Source organism: Coturnix japonica, chromosome 12 (assembly GCF_001577835.2).
Source record: "Coturnix japonica isolate 7356 chromosome 12, Coturnix japonica 2.1, whole genome shotgun sequence".
Taxonomy (NCBI): Eukaryota; Metazoa; Chordata; class Aves; order Galliformes; family Phasianidae; genus Coturnix; species Coturnix japonica.
The window spans coordinates 6,826,481-6,847,485 of NC_029527.1; the positions used below are offsets into that span (position 1 = coordinate 6,826,481).

At 51.9% G+C, this 21,005-nt stretch overlaps 1 long non-coding RNA gene across 1 annotated transcript; it reads right to left on the minus strand.

Annotated features, from left to right (window-relative positions):
* Positions 1–1,727: 1,727 nt before the first annotated feature.
* On the minus strand, positions 1,728–20,756 carry LOC107319735. Its single transcript, XR_001557911.2, has 6 exons — positions 20,563–20,756; positions 12,469–12,569; positions 11,194–11,334; positions 9,323–10,582; positions 8,801–8,997; positions 1,728–7,984 (listed from the first exon to the last, which is right to left on the minus strand). It is a non-coding gene; the product is annotated as an uncharacterized LOC107319735 (long non-coding RNA).
* Positions 20,757–21,005: the final 249 nt, after the last annotated feature.

A 21,005-nucleotide genomic window follows, 5' to 3' on the forward strand; every position in this document is an offset into this window, starting at 1 on the left:
CAGGACAGTTGGTGCTGCTGCACTACTGCATCCCAGAGGACAGCTTTTCCCCCTCCATGCTCTCCCAGTCTGCCCCAGCCAGCTACCAGTCTGCCCAGCACAGCAAATGCTCATTGCTATACAGTGCAGAGCAATGACCAGGAGGGCACTGTGGGTGCTTTGGGGCACTGTGGCCTGCCTGGCTGCTGCTGCTGCTAGGTGAAGACAGGCAGTGCACGCTGCTGCTGCTCCCCTGCCATCATGGTGTGGGCCAGGTCCCAGTGCAGGACAGTGTTGTGATGGAGGCCAACATCCTGATCGATGCTGACATCCTGATGGAGGACGAGCACCTGAAATGGTGTCTCAATGGAGGATGACATCCTGGCAGAGGCAGCACACAGAGGCCACATCCAGACTGAACAGCAGCACAGGAGGGGAGGCAGAAAGCCAGTGATACCGCTGGGACCGGCAGCAACACCACCATGGCACCACGCTTCCATCGCCACCACTAGAGGCCGACAGCAGCCAGGCAACCACCCCATCCCGCCATCACCTCACCCCACAGCTTGGTGGTGCCATTGCTGCACGGCCCCTGAGGCGGATGGCAGCGGGCATCTTCCTTTCTTCTATTTTTATTATTTTTATTTTTTTTATTTTTTTTCAATTTTATTTTCTCTTTCCCCTCCCGCTCCTCCTTGTCCAATTTGTCTTCGAGGCTGACATGAGAGAAAACCCCAAATGACAGCGCCTGCCCGGCACAGTTTTACCACAGTATCCTGAAAAAGGCATCTGGCGAGCTGATAGTGCAGGGGGGCTCCGGGCGGGAGCCCCGGCCGGAAGCACGAGCCCGGCGGCGGTTGCAGGGCCGATGCTTCAGCAAGGGCAGCAAACAGGAAACTTCCCCGGCCTGGGGAGCTCCTCAGGGCCTGCCCAGCTCTCCAGGCCTGGCTCAGTGTCCCTGACCTCACCTGGGCCACCACAAAACCCCCCCTGCCACTCTGAACCAGCACCAGGTGCCAGGCCCTGAGCTGTGCTTGGAGGCACTGCCTCCTCCTGGGGGCTGTGGCTGTGCACGTGGAGGATGCAGGGCTCAGTAGGATGGCGTGGGCCTTGCCTGCCCTGGTGGCACAAACCTATCTTTGATGGCTACAACTTGAGGGCTTCCCCTTCAAATGCTCCCTGTGCGGCCCTGTGTGATGCCCAGCATGTCTCCCATTGTACCCAATGGCACCACTGCATCAGGAGGCTGCAGGGACATGGGGACATGCTCCTCATGGGAACATGAGGGCTGTGTTGGTTTGTAGCCCATGCAGCAGGGCTGCGGGTGCAGAGCATGTCCCGGCCAGCAGGGATGTGGCTGCACCGTGCATGTAACCACTGGTTGCAGGGAGCTGAGCTGAAAGCAAAGAGAGACCTCAGAGAGGTTCTCAGTGTGCTGTGAGACATTGAAAGGAGGGGATCCCCTGCTGGCACCTCTCAGAGCACACAGGAAGGCAGCAGGAGAGCAGCGAGCACATGGCAAAAGCAGTGCTGGGTGTCATATAAATCCTTCCTCATTGAAGGATGCAGACATCAGCCTGGGCATGGGGCCCCAGGCATTTCTTACCCTCTGGTTCTGAACATGGAAGGGTCCAGGTCCTGGGCTGAGTCAGGACCAGAGAATGTGGCACCCCAAATGTCCTTCCAGGCTGAAGGTCTCCTGCTCACTGCTCACAGATTAACCTCACACTGATTTGGAGCAGGGAAAAGGAAGGGGATGCTCAGAATCCCTATAGTAAAGTCAGCATACTTTTATTGTGACCTCTGGGAAATCCTACAGGCTGGGGAGGAGATGCTGAAAGAGCAAATCCAGATGGCACCATGTCTTAGCAGCAGGCAAAAGGGACAAGCTATGAGCTCAGGTGTGGAGGACCAAGTGCCATCAGCGGGGAGTGAGTTACATCGGTGCTAAAGGGTATTAGAGAACCAGAGTGAGCATCCTAATAGAGCTCACTGTGCTGGGGCTGCTGCTTGGGCTGTATAAAAGATGGCTTCTAAAAATAAGGAACTGGAAAGACATAGCTGCAGAGGAGCTCAGCACTGTCCCAATAAAGTGGAGCAGAGCTGAGAAAGGGGGGACACTAATTACTTGCTACCACAAATGAACAAATCTCAAACCAAACCAAACGCTGCAGCAGTCCCAGGCCGAGTTCCCACGGGGCAGTCACGCAGCTCCCACGCAGCCCCGGGGACCTTCCTGCCCCGCAGTGAGGCTGGCAGCCACCAGGTGTCCCTGCAGGTCCACACTTGGGTTGTCTCACTCGGAAGGGATGGGGATCGGGGCCGGCAGAGATGACCTACAGAAGGGAGGGCTGGAGAGAAGCGCTGCTGGGCTCACTGACACTGATGGAACTAATCCTCCCCACAAGGGGACTGCGGGGGCTTTGGGGAAGTGAGCAAACCTGGCCTATGAAAAGCCCCACAGGGATGTGCAGTGATGTGATGCTTCAGGCAGCAAGCGCTGATGATGGTATTGCTCAGGCCTGTCTGGAGAGCATGTCCCTCACCTGCAGGGGTGGGATGTTGATGGGACATGGGCTGGCTGCATGCCCTTTGTCCTCTCCTCTCTCCATGAAGGCCGCAGGGGTAGATGCGGACCTACAGATGCAGCAATACTGGGAAAAGCAGCACCAGCCCCTCTCCAGTATCTGTTTGAGCACTGTCTGCCTTAGTTTCCTCCCCTCTGACAATCAGACATTAATCTCCCTCTCCTCGCTGTCCTGGTCACGTTCATTTTTATCACAGTTCCGTTAGTGCCAGGCTGAGCTTTCCGGGTGCTGGCGGGGCCCTGGGGCGCTCCTTGTGCCAAACCCCACCATCCTCACAGCCAGCAGCCACCCTGCTGAGCTCCTCACCACATCAGGATACAGAGCCCTGCAACCAATTCCGGACAGGCTTATTTCAGCCTTCTGGTCAACCGCAAGAATGGGGGGTTTCATAAACACGGTGTGCCAGCCAGGGTGCATTGATGCCTGGCCCTAAAGCCCAACAGATGCTCCGGATGCTCTGTGGGACCACAACAGCAGCGAGATGCCCCCCAGGCTCCCCAGACCCAGAGGTGCTGCTGCTGGATGCCTGAGGTGTGCCATTATCTCTCCAATTCCCAGCCCGGCTTGCAGCACTGCAGCTCTTGCAGTGGGCTAGGCAGCGAGTTTCTACCTTCTCTCAGCAGCCTGTGTGCACTCACAGCCCAGCATAGCACTGCTACACTGAGCACTGCCATGCACAAGCCAGCTCCAAGCCTATGGGTTACCCACAGTAGAAGAGCTGACTGATGACATGTGCTTGTGTTCCCCATGGCTTCATGCTCTATCACAGCTCACAAGTTATCACAGGGGAACAGAGGCTGTTGCATGCCACAGGGCAAAGCTGTGGTTTTGACAAGGACCTGGGCAATCACTGCAGCTCACTGGAGTGGCAGCTCCCCAGGCTGCAGTGAACACCCCTGGCTCTCTCTTACCACCCCTCACAGCTCAGGTGTGTCTCTCTATTCAGTTATATTTGGCTCGTAGCAATATAGGTTTCAGCAAAACTCAGAAGCAGGAGCATGGCTGCTGCAGGGACTGAATGGGCATGAAAGGGCTTCTCCTCCCTCCTTCCCCTTTTCCCCATTACAGAAACAACCTCAAACCAGTTTCAGACACCCACAGAACAACCTATGTGCAGGAACCAGCTGCAGAGGGGGGGAGGCACATCCTCATACAGAAGTGCTGTCTGTAGTACCAGCATCATTCTCCTGTGCCAAGAGTCTGAGCCCAGGCACCAGACTCTGGGAAATTCCATGTAAAGCACATAAGGCTTGAAGCATCACCCTGCACCCTGAGGAAGCAGCTGAGCCCCAGCCTCATCAGGAGGTCTGGACCTTCTATCCATGCCCAACAAGGACATGTATTTGGGCAGGAGGTGCCATCTAGCAGCTTCCTGCTCTGCTCCCCACATGACCTCACTCCGTACCAGAGGAGCCATCACTCCCACAAGTGATAATTATCTGTTTACCTCACATCCCTATTTTCTCAGGCATTGCTCCCATCCCTCCCCACCATACCCTACCTCTCCTCTCCCCATGCCTTAAAAGGGCTGGTGCCTCTGAGCCCACCCTGCAGCCCAGTGGTGCTAGGATACATAGGGAAGTGTTCCCTGTCATAGCGGAGCACAAAGCAGCAGCACCTGCAGTGAGTGCATCCCATGTGCATCAAGGAGGCAGAGGATGCTGAGAGATGTGCCTCTCACCTGTCATCAGTGCAGCTTCTTCTCTTTAAGGTCCTATTGTGCCCCTTGCAGAATACTGGGAAGCTCTGCCAGACTAATCCTGCCTGGTATCCACCCCATCTGGACTGGGGAAAACAATGCAAGCCCTTAATTTCCTAATTCTGGAGCTTCCAGGCTTTGCTTTGATAGCAGCCCTACCTCAGCCCATCTGCAGGGCAGGGCTGGAACCTCTGTCCTCGTGTCCTGACAGTTCCAGGAGACATCTCTCACCACTGTATGCCTGTGGATCGGCTGGCACAGCCAGCTGGAGGGAGCCCATCTCCTCCCCCTACCCCAGCAAAACAAAGAGTTACCCCTTACATGCCTGCAGCTCCAAAGGCTGTGACTTGAAGGCTTACAGGTGTTGCTCAGACTCTGAAAAGAGCTGGTTGACACTGTTTCTCCTCCTGCACAGCCCCTGGGGACATGTGGAGCAGGGACCAAGCCACCCGCATGGCCCAGTGTGTCCTGTAGTGCAGTGGGGGCTTGTAGGGCTGGGATCTGCGAGAGCCCGGCTGCTGGGGAGCGGCAGGATGGAACACAAACAGGAAAGCTGGCAGGGACCCAGCCCTTCCCAGCTGGGACAGGAAAGAAACGCTCCGTCCCTGCTCAGGGCACAAACAGCAGGGGTGTATGAGCACTGAGCGTAACTCACCACACACTGCCTATCCCGAGAAGCTCCTCTGGGGCCACCCCATCACTTCGTGCCCCACCTGAGGCTCCACGAACCTTTATTCCAGCCCCGGGGTCTCAGCGGGTGTCCAGCACGAGCGCATCCCACGGGACGCTGGTGGGGCTGACTTCAGAACCCCAGAGCCATCTCCTCCCCTGGGCACTGCGAGCATCCCGGCCTGGATACAGCTCCGCCCGGGGACGCGGCTCGCAGCCGGACTGCTGTACCGCGGGAGGGCACCATCGGCCAAGCTTCGCCAGCGCTGAAGCTCAGTGATGGCACCAGTTTCTCCTACAGTGGCAGAAAACGAACTGGCCAAGGTGCATCCCAGCAAGCACCACCTGGATGCCCTGATTTGAGTGCTGGATAGATGGGGAAGAGAACTACCCGTGCTCCTCCATCCCCTCCACACAGCACCATGCCCAGGCGCAATGATCACCTTCCCTCCTGCCAGGCACTCAGTCCCCCCGATGTCAGCACCTGGCCTCCCCACAGGTGTGAGGACAGGACAGCCCTTTGTACACCAGCCTCCTGGCCACCCGCTCCCCAGGGTAGGTTTTCAGCAGAGCTGGCACAGCTCCCCAGCTTTTCAGCACCTCCCATCTCACTGCCACAAAGGGCAGCCCTGTACCTGAGAGCCCAGCACACCTCCTGTGTAAAGGATGGGGAGGGATAAGGAGTGGGTCACCTCTCTGGAGAGCAGGTGTGGGCACGTAGCAAAAAAAAAGCAGGGGCTTGGGAATGCAGAGCTTGGCCACCCTCCTCAGAGATCTGCCATATCCTTCTCTTTGCTGCTTTTCTTACAATAGCAAATAAAAAGTGAAAAGAATCTGCTCACAGCCCCTGACCTGGCACGTGTCAAAGCCCACATGTTTGTACAGCAGCCTGACACCTGGTTGGCAGGATGGGCAGTGAGTGCTTCAATCCCTGCAGAGCAACAGCCAGTGACTGCATGGCCCTGGCTGCCTGCCCCACTCCAGTCGGGAAATCCTGCTTGCTGTGCCCCAGGCTGCAGGTGCTCCCAGCCTTGGCAGATCCCTCACTAGTGCCCACAGCTCCAGCACAAGTGGCCATGTGCCCTCCCAGATGGGATGGTGGGCAAGGGCACCACTCCTGCTCTGGCTGGTGGCCTTGGATGCTTGGCAAACAGGCTTTTCCCTTCCCCCCCCCTGCCTGCAGCACTTGGTGGAGCCTTTAAATCACATTCAGCCCTTTCATTTTCCCTGTGCCATTTCCTTGCTCTGTGCTGCACATCACTGCACAGCCCTACCCTGATAGAGATCACAGACAGAGCACCACTCAGGCAGGGGGAACAACGCTGCACCACAACAGCCAGGAGGCAGCAGGACAAAGTGCACAGGGTTAAGGATTTCTCCATTCCCCTACTGAGCCTCCCCTCCCTCCAAAAACAAACCGTGTGGCTCCCTGCACACAGCTCCCTGCTGTGCTCACCACTTTCCAAAGCTCATGCCAGCACATCCCTCCGTGCCTTCCCTCCTCTGCAGGGATCACGCTGAGTGCAGGCCCTTCCTGCCCTCTGTCCCTCAGATCATTAACTAGCTCCACTCTCGCTCTCTCTCTTTTTTTTCTTCTTCCCTTTTGAACATATCAGCCTAATGGAATCAAAGAGGCATTTCAGTGACTCAGGCGTTTCCCATTGCCCTATTCCAGCATCCTCTACTCTTAACGCTGAGAGCTTTTCACGTCCTATTTGGAACTGATAGGAAGCCCTTTCATTGTTTCACTACATGGATATTAACACTGATGAAGGAAATGCTCCATCTGATAACAGAACCGTTGAAAAGAGCACCATTTCCAAATGAACAGTCTCTGAGACAGTGCACCATTGCTGCTCACATTGCTTTGCATGCTCCCTCCGGCATGGCTGGCACCACCTCCCTGTGAGCCACATCCATGCCAGCTGGGATACTGCCTCCTCAGAATGGCCTCTTCCCTGTCACAGGCATGTGATGTTGCACAGGTTTATTCTGGAATAATAAGAAAATTTATAAGAAGAAAAAAGTCAGAAGAAAAAGAGCTGCTATTGCTCTGAGATGCTGATTTGGGTAGCCCAACAGCCAACAACAAGGTCAACCTTGCTGACAGGACAAGAGGTTGTGGACTTAAGTTGTACCTATGGGGGAGGTTCAGGCTGGATATTAGGAAAAACTTCTCTGAAAGAATGCTAATGCATTGGAGCAGGCTGCTCCACCCACGGAGTCACCACCCATGGAGATGTTCACTAAAAGGGTAGATGTTACACTGAGTGACATGGCCAGAGTGATCAGAGACATGGGTTGACAACTGGACTAGATGATCTTAGTGATCTTTCCAACCTTAATTATTCTATGATCCTGTGGCTGAAGGGAATGAGTTCTGCTCAAGAAGCTGTGGGATAAACTCATCCCACCTAGGAAGACACTGAGCAGATTTTGGGGCATTCTCTGAAGCCTTCAATGAATTAAAGCTGAGAACTTCAAGCTTCTAAGTGGAGCTCAGAAAAGAAAGACCCACAAGGTCAGCTGTGAAGAGCCAAGAGATGTCTCCTGCCCTAGCATCATACACAGCCACCAATATTTGATGGTGGCTTCCCAGACCTACAGCAGCTCTGTCCTACCAATGAGCTCTGTGAGCAGCACAGGCACGTGGCTTCTCTTCGGGCCTTATCCAAGTCAGGAACAACATCTCTTTCTCAAGCCTTTTGATCATCTTGGGACTTTCTGCTCTTCCTGACACCTCTCCAGAGCTGGCTGGCACTCCTGAAAGTCATTTCCTCCTGCTGTGGCTGCCCTAATCAATTAGCCACCTATAAATAACCTCTCTGATTTCATGGTGTCATCTGGAATGCATCATCACCACCAGCTTCCCCCTCTTACCTGGGAGCGGTCTCTTTCCAGCACACAGGGTGGGATCACCACGTGTCTGCTTAGTCTCTGTGATGTTTCCCATCTCAGCTGTTTGGTGCTTTGGTTCAGCATAGAACCCAGTCACAAGCTCAGTTCAGATCAGTGGTCATCCCTGCCTGGTCATCTTTTAAATATGCTTCTGAAAAGAAAAAACCAAAAAAAAACCCAAAAAAAAAAAAAACCAAAAAAAAAAACAAAGGGAAATTTAAAATCATCCATCAGCTTTGTGGTTTTTTAATTATTATTATTTTTTAAATCTTTTTAGGAAAATCTCTTTGCCTGTGCTGTCTGAGGGAGGCTGAGCAGTTAACAATCTCTTCCCTTGCATCTCTCCTCTGCAGCGCAGCCCCTGGCACCACCAGAGGAAGTCACCAACGGCGTGTTCCCGTAAGCTGCCCCTTTGATCAGCTGTGATTTTTGTGGATCAAATGGCTCTGAGGACGTAACAGCGAGCTCGGGGCATGCGATGATGGGCAGGGAAGCAGTGCCTCCAGCAGGAGCTGGCCAAGGCTGTCACAGCTGGGAAGCAGCAACCACCAGACCCCAGGTGGGCACCTTCAAATCCCAAAGCAGCAGGGGGTTTGGTTCTGGCAGAGCTCCTGTGTCAAGGCTATATGTCAAGAGTCTTGCCCTGCTGTTCTTGTGGGGTTTTCAGTCTATAAAAGGCAAAGTGCCAGGATATGAGCACTTGGTTTCTTGGGAGGGATCCTACAGGTATCACCATCTGGATGGCCCTTGGAAAGGGTACACCCCAATAACACCCACCTTGGGATTACAGGTAAATATCTCTCCGTCTTTCTAAAAGCAGCAGGCAAATGAAAACAACATCCCAAATTATTCATTTTCATAAAAATTCTCAACTTTGGTCATTCATATCAGCTACAGGATTGGAGCAGGCACAGGCTGAGCCCCCATGAACCAGTTCAGGGGTCGGGTGGGGAAATGGGATACTCACCTTGGATAAACCCCTATACAGGCACAAAGCATCTGGGTTAGAGGACGGGACCTCTCTGTTCCGGGGTGGGGGTATCAGGGCTGCAGGGATGCTGAGTGCCCCAGGGATGCTCAGGCAGGGACAACCGCTTGTGGACTCTTCGTGGACCAGCTCTAAGTGTAATTCCACACAGCTGGAGGGAAACCCCAGCTGCAGTCCTGAAAAATAACAAATAATAAAAGTGGCTGCGAGCAGCAGCGGGGCTGGCAGGAAACATTCCCAGTAGCAGCTGCTTCCTGAGCGCGACATTTATTTGATCCCCTGGCACCATCTGGGCCATGCCCCACTCTTTGTTTTCATTAAGAGTTTAGAAAAACAATTCAGCTTTGACTAATTGCTCTTTAAGGTCCCAGGCTCACCCTTTCTCCTCCCCCACACATTTCCTCTCCCCCCACTCCATGTGTTCCATCCCCTCTGCCCAGCCCCAAGCACTCCCCTTGACCCATACCTAGTGGTCTGCCTTGTTCCCGTGTCCCCAGGTACCTGTTGTCCCCCAAAACCAGGTGAGATGTCTTCACGTGCTGACTCTTGTGAGCGTCTTCCCTCCCCACGTAAGCATAGGGTACCACGATGAGCCCAGGCATCCCAATGTTCCAACGATGCACTGGGATGTAGCAATCTGAGTGCTGTAAATTCTCAGCCAAGCAGAAGGGGCTGGATCCTGCATGTGGGCACCTCCCAAATCCTGACAGTGCCCTGCCCAGACCCCTCACTGTCTTCTTTCCACGCCTAATGAGAGCGTGCCACCCTGGGGGAAGCAGCCCTACGACCCTGACTGTTTTGTCTGACGTGTACTTTCCACCCCAGAATAATCAGCGAGAAAAGTGTCAAGCCTTGATGTGAAATCCTTGCTTCTCCAGGAGGGGGTTGTTATTGCACAGGACTTTTATGCTCCCCCTCACCTGATGGCTTTAGCAGAATCCACAGCAAGGACAAGGAACTGGAGGAATTCCGGCCCTGTAATTACACTTGCTGGGAGGAATTTGCTTTTGCAATATCCCTGCTGAGTTAACCTAACAGGCATGGCGATGAGCCTTTCTTTATTTAATTAGCAGCTCCACCGTGAAGTCCCCTCCACGGCACGCACACACAGGCTGCCCCTTCCTTGAGCTCTGCGGCGGTGTTTGTCCCTCTCCCTTCACCCTTTGCCCTTTGCAATCTTCTGCCAAAGCTCAAAGCACTTTTACACCTTCCTACTCCCACTTTCCGGTCCTCAAAAGTTTGCTTGGATTGGGGCAGAGGCTCCATTTCCTCGCTCCTTCCTAACAAGCGCTTCCTGCTCCTTGCTGCCTGCCATTCTTTGGAGCTCATGAAGCGCTGGGATTTCCTTCCATGGGAACCCCGCTGGCTCTGCCGTACTCAGAGCTCTGGATAACTCATCCCCACGTCGGCACCCCGCAGTGTGCTTGTAGCCCCATCAACAAGGCAATGGCAGTGGGAACGGCGGCCGCATGGGAAACCGCAGTCATCAGCTGTGATCCCGCTTCCTATGGGGTGGGTTTCTGTGCAGTCTGGGGTCGCTGCTGGACAGGGCAGGGACATTGGCATCACTAGCACGTGTTGGCCGTGAGCTGCTTTGGAGCCACCAGAGCCTGCAACAACACTCAAAGAGCACAGAGCAGCTGATGAATAGAGGTGGGCTCTCAAGAGATGTCAGGTTGCTTCCAGGTGTTGTGAGCAGCAGCAATGTTGTAATCAGCAGTAGAAGAGTGAGGCCAGGATATGATCCTCAGATGGGCTTTTCTATCCAAGCCAACCAGGTAAACAATAGAGAATCACAGAATCATTAAGGCTGGAAAAAGCACTAAGATATTCCAGTCCTACCACTGACCCACCACCATGGCCAATAAACCGCATCCCTCTGTGCCACATCTCCCCAGTTCTGGAACACCTCCAGGGACAGGGACTCCACCACCTCCCTGGGCAGCCTGTGCCAATTCCTGACCACTCTTTCAGAGAAGAAATGTTTTCTAATATCTGGCTTGAACCTCCCTGGGGGCAACTTATGGTCATCACCTCTCATTCTAGTGCTGTTACTTGGGAGAAGAGGCTGACCTCCACCTCACCACCACCTCCTTTCAGGCAATTGTAGAGAGTGATAAGGTCTGCCCTAAGCCTCCTCTTCCCCAGAATGAACAATCTCAGTTCTCTCAGCTGCTTGCCATAGACTTGTGCTCCAGACCCTTCACAGCTCTGTTGCCCTCCTCTGAACACACTCCAGGACCTCTAATATCTCATAGTGAGAGCCCCAAAACTGAATGATCACTAATCCAATAAGAATAAACAGACAAAGAAACAGAGATGATGATATGAGCATATTTAGACATTTGTAACGTGTAGAAGATTGTGCTCACCTGGTGGGCTATTGGAGGAAAACAAACCTGAAAACCTCTCAGTGATGCATTGTAGAGCCAGTGCATTGCCCAGGTTCAGCTATATGGCATGTTGATAAATTAAGCAGTCAGTGGCCACCAGCGGATGGGATTTGCAGATATCTAGAAGGAAAACAAATAGAAACTACAATGAGATCCAGTTGAGATCTTACCAGCACTAAAGCAGAAGGACCTTAAAGGAAATAACTCAAAGATGGGCACAGAAGAGGGTTGGGGAGAAGATCCCAAGGATGCATCCTGAGGGGAGCATAGAAGAGGGCTGTCCTGTTGACATTGATATATCCCATATCTATATCAATATCCCATTGATATAGATATGTGGAGGAGGGGAAACAACTTGTACAGGCAGGTCCATTGCCAGCTGTTGCAGTGCTTGATGGTTAGGTTTCTCCAGGATCCAAACTGAGGAAGAGGAGAACAGAGATGTGCATGGAAATGGGACCTGAGAGCAGGAAGGTGTGCAGCATGGAGGAGATGCACCTCATCTCCCCTGAGCACAGACACCTCCCTGCTGTGCTGCAAGCACCAGAGGGGCTGCAACTGGAGTCTGGGCACCTAAGGGTGGACCAGAGCACCCGAGCATCCCTTTGCTCTCATTCCCAAGCAGAGCAGCAGGGCTGTATCCAGCCTTGTACTGCTCGGGGCGTAGGAGCTCCAGGCAGGCTGCAGGAAGCATGACTCGGCTTTCCAGCACGCAGGAATGCAGGACAGACAGGCAGCAGCTTCCTGCCTCCTGCTGCACGCTTCCTGCCCCAGGACAAGGCTTACTGGAAACCCCAGCACTGCCCAGTGCAGCCACCAGCATTTTCCAGGTGTCACTGGGCTGGTGTGAGCCTCTGCCGCCTCACTGTCCTCCCTCCTGCTGGCTCATGCTGCTGCTGATGGGTTGGGATTGTTCTCTTTCTGTAAGGGTATAAAAGTCAGAGAGGGGAGCAGAAGATGAGCAGAGGATTTGTCCCTGCAGAGGATTTGTCCCTGCAGAGGACAATGGCATCCTGGCTTGTATCAGCAGTAGCACAGCCAGCAGGAGCAGGAGGTGACTGCCTCTCTGTACTTAGACCTGGTGAGGCTGTGCCTTGAATGCTGGATTCAGTTTTGGGCCCCTTGAGGCTCTGGATCTCGTCCAGAGTAGGGCAAGGGAGCTATGAAAGGTCTGGAGCACAAGATTTACAGGGAGCAGGTGAGGGAACTGAAATGGTTCAATCTGGAGAAGAGGAGGCTCAGGGGAGACCTTACCACTCTGTACAACCGCCTGAAAAGAGGTGGTGGCAAGGTGAGGGTTGGCCTCTTCTCCCAGGTAACAGCAATAGGACGACAGGTGATGGCCTTAAGTAGCCCTGGGAAAGTTCAAGTCTGATATTAGAAAACATTTCTTGTCTGAAAGAGTGCTCGGTGGTTGGAACAGGCTGCCAGGGAGACAGTGGAGTCCCTTGTCCCTGGAGGTGTTCCACAACTGTGGAGATGTGGCACCAAGGGATGTGGGTGGTGGGTTGACAGTTGGACTAAATAATCTTAGATATCTTTTTCAATCATTATGACTCCATGAAATCTCACTCCTTCCAGCTCCTCACACACCACCTGCTCTCTCATCTTGTCTCCAGCTCTTCTGGAGTTGCCATTGGGTTCCATCTTGGGAACTCAATGCTAACACAGGTGCCGTCTGCATAGGGCAGCCCTGTGCCTCCTTGCTCCTTCCACACCACTATGAGGACAAGGACTCTTCTCTTTTGAGCTTCCCTGGTACTGTGGGAAGATGACAACCCCATGCCCACTCCCCACCACACACATCACCTGGTCAGATAGCAGCCACCCAGTTCCACCACAGCACAGAGGGGATGCAGTCTCTAGGCAGGCACAAATCAATGCAACTCGCAGCATATCCCAGCTGGTTGAACAGGATCCTGCCCTGCGCTGGCAGCCACCTAATCTCCCCAGAGACAGTCCTTTGGGGCTGCTCCTGTTCCGAAGCTGATAAAAATCTGACCAAAATGTTTTCAACAGTAAGCTGGGTGTGATTACAAAGCAACCGTCCCCTACCGTCGAGCTGGGAAAGCTCAGCTGGGAGATTTCTTTCAGAAACAAATGGATTTTTAATTTATTTTGCTCCATTTCCCTCCCCATCCCCCCCTTTTGTGTGTGTGTATGCCAATGAAAAGTGTTGGTGGGGCAGCCCTAAACCTGGCTCTGTAGATGGACCAGGAGCAAGGCAGAGCCCTGCTGTCCTCCTGCCATCAGAAGTTGGCCTCAGTGATCCTTATGGTTCACTTCCAACTCAGGATATTCTATCATTTATGGGTCTGCATCCACAGGGGTGTGCAGGCCACATCTGGAGTGGAGTATCAGTGATCCCCAGCCAGTAGACCTCGGTTATAGCATCATCCCAGCACAACCCTACACAATTTACCTGTCTAGCTTGGTACTGACACAAGTCACCCATTAAATAAAGGTACATCATCAACAGGGAGAAAAAAACCAACAATCACAGATAAAGTATTTGGCACAGGGGTTGAGGATATAGTGTTTTTGGCTTCAGGACTTAAATATCTTCTCTCTTTAGAGCTGCCAACCTGCAGCACAAATGTGTCAGAGCATGAAAACCATTCTGTGGATTCAGCAGGCTCATTAGCCAAAGGCATTAAGGGTGAAAATTGACCAAAACATTCTGGAAAGAAAATCCTATCTTAAAAAGAAAAAAAAAAAAGAAGGAAAAAAAAGTCTTGGATAATGGCATTTATCACAGCAAGACTCCAAGGGGAGAAGAACCAGCCCAGCGCTGGGTCACAAAGACCCCCCAACAACCCCGTCCCTGCCATGGAGGTTGGCTTAATCCCAGTGCGTGTCAAGGTCTGAGGGAATAAAGGGTTTTATCAGCACTTCAATGAGCAATGAGAGCATTCACCAGTTGATCTTGGGGAGCAACAGGTACTTTGAATAAAACAATATGAAAACCCACAGCAACAGTTTCGGATTTTGAATCCTCAGAGCTATAGGGAAATTACAAACCAGTCACTTCATGATCGAAGGAAAATTAAAAGTCCAACTTCAGTGACAACAAAAACAACGCAAAGCCACGATGTGCAATAAACAGCACAGGGAGCAGCAGGCTCTTTGAACAGGTTTTTTAATCTCCTCTCCCCTCTGCTCATAATATCGCCTTTATTATTTTCTGATGTGGAGCCTGATTCTCACGAGGGAAACAGATGCTGACAGCAGAGTAATGGAGCACCAGTAATTTTGGTTGGGCAGCCCTCGGGGATTAATGTGGCTGCAGAGAGGGAGAGGTGTCACACAATAAAGCTGCCAGGTTGAGCGGGGTCCGTCAGCAACGGATGCTCGTACCAACACTACATCCCTTCCCAATGTCCTGTGAGGTCTGACAACGGGGCTGAAGGAAAGGTGCCTCAAGGAAGGGGATGGATGGAGTTGGTGAGATCCACATCCTCCAGCTCAGGTCTGCCCATGTCTGATTGTGATCCCACAGCCCTTGGTGTGCACAATGGGAGCTATTGTCAATCCAGATCTCCCATCCTGTCTGTCCCTGCAATAGAGCACCCACTGCAAGGCAAAGCTCTCTCCTTGGTGCCTACAGCCTGCCTGTACCCTCCTGCCTGACAGCCGGACACGTGACTGTGGCTGGAGTGATGGATGGGGCTGGAGTTTCTCTTTAATAGGATCTCACAGTGGTTTCCGTAAGTTGATGGAGATTGCACAACACTACTAACTGCCAGGACGGATATATTTTGCAACCAGGGGTTTTATGCCACATCTGTAGGATGATATGCCAGGGCCTTCTGAGGAGGCCTGGGGAAGTCTGAACACAGGAAGAAAGAATAAGAAAGAAAAAGAAAAGGAAAAGAAAAAAGTCAACAAACTTCTTTCCATAGCAGCTATTTTGGTGGGGCACCCTGGGGTGAGGGGAGCCAGCACTAACCTAGCAGCTCTAGGCAGCTCTGCCCCAGCACAGCAACCAGAGCAAATTCCTCCCGCATGGATGTGTGGCAACGCACACTGTAATGCCTGGCTGGAGCTGCAGGGATGGCCAAGGCTCTCCAAGAGGTAGCTGCAAGACAGGGCTTGAGGTAGCACTAGAGAAGACATGCTGCTGCAGCACAGTGGAGCTTGTCCCACTTAATGGCCTTGGGAAGTGCCATCCCTGTCCTTCCCAACCTGGTGGCTTATGTCAGAGGGTGCAGCCCTCCAAGTCTTGAGCCAACATCATATACTGTCCCTTCAGTATCTCCCTCTAAATGATAGAAAACAGGAGACCGGGATATACGGACTCCTTGGTTGGCAAATGTTGGTGAAGACACTCAAAGAGACACACAGGTACCTCATGTTTCCCAGATAATGGTTCCAGCAGCTCCATGGTAGAAGCCTACAACAATGACCTAAGGGAACTTTGGCTCTCAGCATCAATCCATAAATTATCATCATATCTTTCAATCCTCAACAGACTTAAATACACAACAGGGTCCCAAATGCAGACAAACCAGCACATCCCAAAGTATTATCCCCATAAAACTACTTTTGGAATACCTTTGGGCCCTGTCAAGGAGATGTCACATTGACTCCCTCAGATTAAGGAAGCCAAGAAAAGAATTCCAGGATTACTGATTTCCTGGGCTTGCATGCAGCTATCAGATTCCAGTTTAGGAAGAAAGAGTCTCTGACATGAAGGTTCCTACAGACTAAACAAACCAGGATACGGGGAAAGGAATCAGATGAGCCAGCACCTGCCCTGTAAGATACAAGCCATGGTTCTCGTCTATGATCCATATCTAAAGATTCAGAAAGGGGCATTCTGCACAAATATTTCATCACACCAGCGCATAAAACAAGACAAAACTCTGCCCTTCCAAGACAGGCACCCATTACTGACTCCAAATCCCACTGGAGATGTTGCTGCAACAGAGCTGCACCTTGCAGAGCAGGACACTGCTTATGCGAGATGTCTCCCCTGTGCAATGGCCACTCATCAGCAGGGAGGTGAGGATGCAGAAAGCAGCATGGAACCAAGGCTTTAGAGATGCTCAGGGCTTAAGTGACTGAAAATGAAAGCACTGGGACATTTTTTCACCCTGCACTTGACAGTGGGGATTTGATAACATCAGAGATGCTGAGCAGAGAGCATCTCTTCTGGAAGATTGATTATGCCAGCAAGGAACCAAGCCAAAAACATCACATCAGCCTCTGTCCCCTTATAGCTGAGCCCTGCTGTAAGCTGACTGCTGCAAGGCCAACACCAACAAGCCAAAACCCAGCACTGTTTGTACCATCCAACTGCCCTACTCAGAGTTTCCCTGCTCCAGCCAAGGACTGGCCCAGCTAGGGAGCATACAGCTCACTGTCCTCGAATCCAATGGGCTGAAGACACTTCACGTACCAACTAGATCTCTTTGGTGCTAAGGAAACCTTTTAAAAACCCAGTGGGACATGACCCAGTGGTAGATCTGCTGAAGACTCCTCTGCAGCTCACCCATTTTCTCCATCTCTGCCAACACATCTGAGTCCAACCTGGGCCCAGACCTCTGAACAACTGTGATCCAAGCATAACCAAGGAGCAGAGGTTATCATACAGCGGGGTCTCACTGCTGTGAGATGGGGAAGGTCTCACTGAATTGGCTCTATTCTCAAGGAGAAAATGCACAAGGAGCCACTTGCCATGTTGGCACAAAGGAGAAGATGCACTGCAGTGCAGTTTCCAGTGACTTACCCAGCAATTGCCCAAACTCATCCTGGCAGCTGCTCCTCCCCTTGCAGGCAACTGGAAGCAATTCCCTTTTCCAAATAGAGTCTGGACCCAAAAATCTCTCACACCGAGCAACGGGGTCCACCTGCTGCCTTACTTCTGCCTCCTCCATTGCCTTCTGCAAGTTTGCAGGAGAAAAACAGGGAAAGCACAGCTTTTTGATTTCCACCCCCGCTCTTGGAATGAGAAAGGAATGGGAAAAAAATAAAAGTATCCTTTTCAGTGTAAGGATGTGGTGAGGGCCAGACAGCTTCCCCTGATACATGAGCCAGGATATGGAGACACTGCCTTTCTCAGGCAGAAATGAGAGACTTTGCCATCTCCTCTGTTTAATGAGAAATTCGCTCAGCTTTAGTGGTGCCACATCCCCTGGCCTCCTTCCCTGCTGTAGAAGATAGAGGCAGCATACATCCTGACTCAGTTTCCCCACCTGGAAATCAGGCCAATGTTCATCAGTGACAAAGTGGGGAGGTGAGGTTTAGTCTGTATCTGCAAAACCCTTGGAAGTCTCACACCTTCCACTATCCATCATCATTTGAAAGGTGAATATGAAGTTCTTGCAGTGCAAAGAGCAGGTCCCAGGGATCTGCCCTCGTCCACTCCCCTCCTCTAGCAGCACACTCCTTCCCCTCGGCTCCTTCCTGTGGCAGCCAGAAACAGAGCCAAACTCATAATTCAGATGACAGAATTAAACCAATCCTGATTAGAAAAAGCCCTTACCCCAAAGAGCAAAACCTGGCTCCAAGCTGCCCTGTAATCCAATAGTCCCCCATGGCCACTGTGGTGAACCCAAAACTTGCCTGCAGGCAAAGACACTTTGTCTTGAAACAAGGGAAGTCAAAAGTGTCTTAATGGGAATTTTGACACGTTTTGCTTTGATTTCACTAATGTTACAGAAGTAGCTGCTAGGAAATATTTCAGCCCCTCTGTATGGGACCCTTTGGAGAGGGATCAGGGGGAGAGGCGGCAGTGCTCCACCTCCCCCACACTTCCCTGGGTGTAAGAACTTCATTTCAGTAAGGGCAGTGAGGCACTGGCTGCCCAGAGAGGTGGTGGATTACTGGAGACACTCAAGGTCAAACTGGATGGGTCTGTGCACCTGATGGAGCTTTGGGCGTCCTTGTTCATTGTGGTGTAGACTGGGTGGCCTTTAGTGGTCCCTTCCAACTCAAACTACCCTATGATTCTATGATTTGGGGGTTCACTGGGGAGGCTGTGGATGCCCCATTCCTTGAGGCATTCAAGGCCAGGCTGGATGTAGCTCTGGGCAGCCTGGCCTGGTGGTTGGTGACCCTACACATAGCAGTGTTGAAACTGGATGATCATTGTGGTCCTTTTCAACCCAGACCATTCTATGTTAATAGCAGCTAGTGGATGCTATAGGTGTTGCCCTGGTGGAGCCCAGCTACATCGGCAGATACAACACAGCATCAACACAGAAAGAGATGGCACATGAATGGGTGAGACTAATGGTCAATGCGCTGAGATAGGCAGCTCAAACTAAACTAAATCCCCCGCTCTCCTCTCCCCCAGCATCTGCCACTCCTCAAGGCAGAGCCTTATAGGGCATCCCCATCCCACCCAGCCCATATTTGTGAGTTATTTTTTGTTGTTTTAACGCCATGCTGCAATTCTAACCCAGAGCTTTGGATTGTCAAAGAGTTTTTCTTTTCTTTCCTTTAGGAAAAAAAAAATAAAATAAAAATACAGCTGAACTAATTTGATGAAAGGGGAAAATAAAACTTACGCCAGACTAAACACATGCAGTTCCTACCTACAGCCAGGGCCCAGCTTCTCCCAGGCCAAAGTCAACACACGTCAATTTTGAACATGACAGGGCTTTAAAAGGGAGGTTTGAGCCCTGGATGAGAGGCGGCTGGAAAACATTAATAATGAGCTCTGTCAATTAAAAGCAAGCATGACGAGTCACCAAGACAAGGACTGGGGGGTTCCCCTTCCTCCCCACTTCTCTTCCCCTCTTAATTTGAGGAAAAAAACAGTGATTTATGGAGAAATCCATCCCTTCATCCAAAAAATGTGGCCATGGTACCAAATGAAGGGGCTTTGTTTAGGCGCCAGGCAGGCAAGGCTCAGCATTCAGCCTTATGGAAAGGGCTGCTTGCAGGGATGTTCCTGTTTCACCTGCACAGGGTGCACAGCCATCACACTGCACTGGCCTCCTGATGCGCCTGGGACATGGAAACGACTGGTTTGGATTCCAGAGAAAGAAAAAGTATAAAAATAGTAAACCTGCTTTTATCAACCCCATAGGAAGTATTGCTATGGCTTCTGTGGGCTGGGCAGGTTTCTGCCCTACACCACCCACCCGTCTCCAAAACAAAGCTGGGCAAAACAAGGGAAGGGGCACCTGGCATGTGTTCCACTCACCATTCTCCAAATATCCTGCTCAGCTCCACACTCTGTCCTCATCCTCGTGGTACTGCAGCCCTGTGCTCCCCATTCTATCACCCAGCAGCATCACGCAGCACAGGCAAAAAAATTGAAGGAGAGCCCTTTTAGCTCAAGTTCACGCCCCGCATCAAGATAGGCTTGCCTTCCCCTCCCCAGATAAAGGATACAGTTGTTAAACTGATGCCACGTTTGATCGCAGCCAAAAAGCCAAGAGGGCTTCAAACATTCATTTATCTCAAGCTGTAAGCAAGGCTTATTGCTGCTAATCAGATAATTACTCTGCTTCTCCCCCATCACAGAGAGCACCATGCGGTGTGAAGGTTTCCTCCCTGCACGGGACCCTGCTCTGAGCAGAGATCTGAGCATCACTGAGAGCACTGGGATGGGTGGGATCCCAGCAGCTCCAGGCTCCAGTCTGAGATGAGCATCTTTGATCTGAGCCCATCGGGGCTGTTGGCACTGCTATAAGACCACATGAATGTACGAATCCATGAGGGATCAGTGGGGCTTAAATCCCTCTCCAACTCCACAAGATCTTTTCAGGCACAACGACAGGAGCGGGGATAAATCACGCATCTCCAGCACAGCACAAAGCGGGCAATTAGCAGACAAAGCTGCCCACCAGGGCCCGATGGAGCAGAACAAGGAGATTTTCTTCCCAGAGACGTCTGCTGGAAGCTGTCTGAAGCATTTCCATTCCCTTTGGCTTTTAATCGCGAGGTCAGCTCCTTTCTCCCTACCCCAACGTCCTCTATCAGGGCCTCTTTCTGGGAACTCGCAGCAATGCACCAGATGTCACAGAGACAGAATAACAGCCCAGGGCCAACCTGGGGCATTTCACCCTCCCCTGAATCCCATACCACTCTGAGCCACGTTTGTGGGGCTGAGAAAGCAGAATGCCCATTAGGGCCATCCCTGAGCAACCAGGTTTGGGGACAGCCCCTTCCTCCAGGGGTACAAGCAGAGTGCCAAGGGAAGCAATAGCACTGCCCTGAGGAATGGGCATGCTGCAGGGAACACAGCTTTGGGCAGAGGGTGCAGCTCCTCTGGTGCTTCTAGGGGTTTTTTCAGGGCTGCAGACCCCAAACAGCGCATCTGCTGCCAGGATAGGAAGGATGCAAGAGGGAAGGGAAGAAACCACAAGGCTTAAAAAAAAGAAAACCACCTACATTTTGGGTTGCTCTGTGCTCCTCTTCAGACATCCAGCTCAGGGTGTGCTTTTGGCCTTCTGCCCTTCCCTATAAATTCCACTACCAGAAACACAACAACCTCCTGTCTAAAGAAAAAGCAAGTGACCCAAGGCTTAAAAGCACAAAATTACACATTAACCCTCAAAACACTGCTGTCTGCTCTCTTCTTATAGGGGCAGAGCCTGAAAGAGAGGGCAGAGCCACAGGTGTGGGTGTTTATACGTGCACAGGTGGGGGAACACAGTGAATTACGCTGTGGTTACACACACACATTCCCTTATTTGGTTTTCAAGAGTGACCTTGGGTAAAAAGAGAAGGAAAAGCAAAGAAAGCGCCGTAGCTCTTCGTGGCGCAGATGACAGCGAACCTCTCCTCTTGTGTTTTAATATGTGTGTCTTCAAACAGCCGGGATTTCTGTCCGA